The following is a 4,719-nucleotide window of genomic DNA, read 5'->3' as shown; positions in this document are numbered from 1 at the left end:
AGTAGACTTGGCCCAGGCAGACAGGCGAAAGGTAAACAAAAGGCCTCCCAACGACGACGAAATGTCTAATAAAAATGTAAAGATTAGAAGTATAGATAGGAACAATACAGTAGAAAGTGATGAGAATATTTTCACGGGATTTAACGCGGGTGGGGGGGACACAACCCCCCCCCCCCCCCCGACTGACAAGACTAGAGGAGAAGGTTGATAAGGTGATCGAGGACTTGGAGAGTAGGTTAGGTCATATGAACACCATTTTACAAAGGGTTGAAAGATTGGAAGAACTAGAAAAGGCGAATAAAAACTTAACTGATGAAATAGAAGACCTAAAAAGACAGTTAAAAGAAGTAAAGGTGGAGAATGAGGAATTGAAGAAGAATAGTAAAGAAAACAGAGAAACAATAGCTAAAGAAACTAAGAATTGGAAAACAACCCAAGAAGGAAATAAGGTTTCATTCACTGACATAGTCAAACAGCAATTGAAAGAACATACTGAAGACTCAGTTATTAAAGTGATGAGACAAAAGGAGAATATAGTAAGAGATTTAGCAGACAAGAAGAAATGTATAATTATATTAGGAATGGAAGAGAAACACAACACAGATAGAACCACAAGAATCAAAGAGGAAAATGAAAAAGTAAGCCAATTACTAGAATCAGTTCAGGAAGATGAACCAGAAATTATGAAACAAATCGAAGAGAAATTTAGACTCGGAAAGTATAGCACAGACAAGACCAGACCAATTAAGATTAAATTCAAGTCACAAACAACGGCAGAGAATATCTTATCCAAAACAGGGAAACTAGCAACAAGTGAACAATATAAAAAGATATGGATAAAAAGGGAAATGAATAAAGAGGAAAGAGAGGAAGAAAAGCAGAAAAGACTGGAAGCTAAGGCAAAAAACGAGAACAGAACGGAGTCAGAGAAAGAGAGATTCTATTGGAGAGTAGTGAACATGAAACTAAGAAAGTTCGACATACAAAAGAAAAACATAAGGGAAACAGAGAACACAATGGAAGTGGCAGAAAACTAAGAGTGTCTTACACAAATATAGATGGATTAATAACAGGATTGAATGAGCTGAATGATTATTTGAAAGAAAAAGAACCGGACATAATGGGAATTGTAGAAACAAAATTAAAAGGCCCACTACCACCCAACAGTGTAGGACATGATGCATACAATTATTGGATTAGAAACAGAGAGAAAAAGCAAGGGGGTGGAGTTATGTTCCTGACTAAGAAGGATATAAGCGTGAAAGGTGTCATATATGGAAAGAATACAGTAGAGATGATTATGATAGAAGTGGAAGACAGAGATAAGAAGAGCAGAAAATTTGTGATAAATTATGTGCCTCCAAAAACAGCCTCATGGGAGGAGAGTGAACATAAAAGTATGTTAGAGGACACAAAGATAACATTAAATAAAATAATGGAAGATGGAGGAAGAATAGTTATGATGGGCGACTTTAATTGCAAAGAAATCTGCTGGGAAGAAATGACAGTAAAGGGTGGAGACGACTCATGGGGAAACGCTCTACTTGAGATGATTATTGACCACACAATGACACAATGGATACAGGAGAACACTAGGTATAGAAATGAAGAAGAACCATCGAGACTAGACTTATTAATTACATCTGAACCTAGAATAGTGGACAAGATTGAATATAAAACACCAATAGGTAAAAGTGACCACATATTGATTGAACTGGAACTTAATGAAGAAAAATATATCAAAAGAAATGAACAATATAGAAAAGGAAGAATGATGTATGAAAAAACAAACTTTGATAAAATAAGAGAATTCTTTCAACAAGAAAACTGGGAAGAAATATACAAAGAAGAAACATCAGTGGAAAAGAAATGGAATATTTTGACAAAAATTTACAAAAAAGGAGTGGAAAAGTATGTCCCAAGACAAAAACAAGAAAAAGAATATGTAAAATGCTGGTACAACAAAAGTTGTAGGGAGTTAAAAGACAAAAGAGACAAAGCCTGGACCAGATGGAAAAAAGACAGACCTGAAAAATTGAAAATATATACCGGTTATAGAAATGAATATGTACAAACGTGCAGAGAGGAAAAGAGAAAATATGAAAAAGACGTCATAGAAAAATGTAAAGATCAACCAAAACTATTCTACAGATTTGTAAACAATAAACTGAAAAACAAACAGGACTTGGAGAAATTAAGACAAGGGGGAGTTGAATACACTGAGGAAATGGAAATGGCGGAAATTATGAACAAACATTTTAAATCAGTGTTTACAAGGGAGAACATACAACCTGAAGAGATTGAATGGAAAGAGAAAGTCCCCCCTATAGAAGAAATAGAAGTATCAAAGAATGAAATATTGATACACTTGAGTAATCTTGATGTCAGAAAATCGCATGGACCAGATGAAATAGCAAACTGGATTCTGAAAGAATGCAGGAATGAACTGGCAGACAAAATACATAGCATAATAAGCAGTTCCTTGAATGAAGGAAAAGTTCCAAAAGATTGGAAAAAAGCAAATATAGTACCTATATATAAAGGAGGAAATAAAGAAGAACCTACCAACTATAGACCAGTCTCTCTAACAAGTACAATAGCAAAAATTTGTGAAAGAATTATCAAAAATAGATGGGTAAAATACTTGGAAAAAAACAACGTACTAAATCCAAGGCAATTTGGATTCAGACAAGGACGATCATGCGTCACCAATTTAATATGTTTCTATTCAAGGCTAATAGATATAATACAAGAAAGAGATGGATGGGCTGATTGTGCATTTCTAGACCTAAAAAAAAGCTTTTGACTAAGTACCACATAAGAAGTTGCTTAAGAAACTAGAATCTGAAGGAGGAATACAAGGTAAATTACTAAATTGGATGGAAGACTTTTTGCAAGAAAGAAAAATGAGAGTAGTGATAAGAAACCAGCACTCAAAATGGAATGAAGTAATAAGCGGTGTCCCGCAGGGAACAGTTCTGGCCCCAATAATGTTTGCTATATATATTAATGATATGGATGAAGGAATTGAAAGCTATATGAGCTTCTTTGCAGACGATGCAAAACTACTGAAAAGAGTAAACACTTTAGAAGATTGTGAATCACTACAGAGAGATCTAAATAAAGTACAGGAATGGAGTAGGAAGTGGGAGATGGAGTTCAATACAAAAAAGTGTAGTATAATGGAATTTGGAAAAAGCAAAAACAGAATAACAGGATCATATAATTTGGGAGAAGAAGGAATAAAAAAAGTAGAAAATGAGAAGGACCTGGGAGTCATTGTTATGAATAATATGTCACCTGAGAAACATATAAATAAGATTTTTGGAGAAACTTATAATTTAATAAGAACAATCAAAGTGGCATTTACATACCTGGATGAAGAAATGGTGAGGAAAATCCTAATCACCCTGATAAGACCAAGATTAGAATATGCAGCAACGATATGGTCACCAAGTACAAAAAAATGTATAAAAAAACTTGAAAGAATACAAAGAGCAATTACAAAACTGGCACCAACACTCTCAAAACTATCATATGAAGAGAGACTACAAAAACTTGAACTACAGACACTAGAGCAAAGAAGAGAGAGAGGAGATTTGATAGCTATTTACAGAATCATGAAAGGCATAGAAATTACTAATAGAGAGAATCTGATAAAATGGGATGACAGAAATACAAGAGGACACGGAAAGAAAATAAAAAAAGACAGCTATAGAAGAGATTTGAAAAAGAACAGCTTTCCTCACAGAGTAATAGACAGTTGGAACAAGTTAGATGAGAAAGTGGTGTGTGCAAAAACAATACATGAATTTAAAAATAGTTTAGATAAAATGAGATATGAAGACGGGACCCCACGAGCATAGCTCCCCTTCCCGTAAAATACTAGGTACAACTAGGTAAATACACACACACACACTCACATACATATGTATTCACACTACATATATATATATACATATATATACATATACATATATATATATATATATATATAGTGTATATACATATATATATATATATATACATATATATATATATATATATATATATATATATATATATATATATATATATGAAGTAAAGGATCAAGAGGCTGGCACTTTCTCTGAATCGTACAAAATGGCTCAAGACCACAAAATTATTTTTCCGCAATTAACCCTTCCAACAGTTGGGTTCTCTTCTCTCTTCATAATCTTTGTAATCGCCAAACATTTTAGCACAGGTTGTACTCAACATCACGTCATTCAGATATGGAATATTACAGGAGCTAGTACTTACCCTTGAAGGATTCCGCTGAACACTCCCCTCTACCCTGGCTTATCGTCATTATTTCCATTACTACTAGTACTATTATTATTATTATTATTATTATTATTATTATTATTATTATTATCATTATTATCATTATTATCATTATTGTTGTTATTATTATTATTATTATTATTATTATTATTATTACTATTATTATTATTATTATTATATTACTATTACACGTGTCATTATGTACCTACCTTTCAGGAAACTGCATTCATCCATTCAAGAAAATTACCATTACCATAGTTCTCAAGGATGCACCATTTTCCATCGTCGATTCTGAAGGAGTCTGACGAATATACACAATAAACATCCAACCCTTTCTCGTACAGCACACCAACTACTCGAGTAAAACCTTAAATTGTCTGACACTGTCTAAATTCTAAGGCAAACTTGTGTTTC

The sequence above is a fragment of the Oratosquilla oratoria genome, chromosome 22 (genome assembly GCF_046742065.1).
Source record: "Oratosquilla oratoria isolate Oo_2021 chromosome 22, ASM4674206v1, whole genome shotgun sequence".
Classification (NCBI taxonomy): Eukaryota; Metazoa; Arthropoda; class Malacostraca; order Stomatopoda; family Squillidae; genus Oratosquilla; species Oratosquilla oratoria.
Note: the sequence above shows the minus strand (reverse complement) of the source record.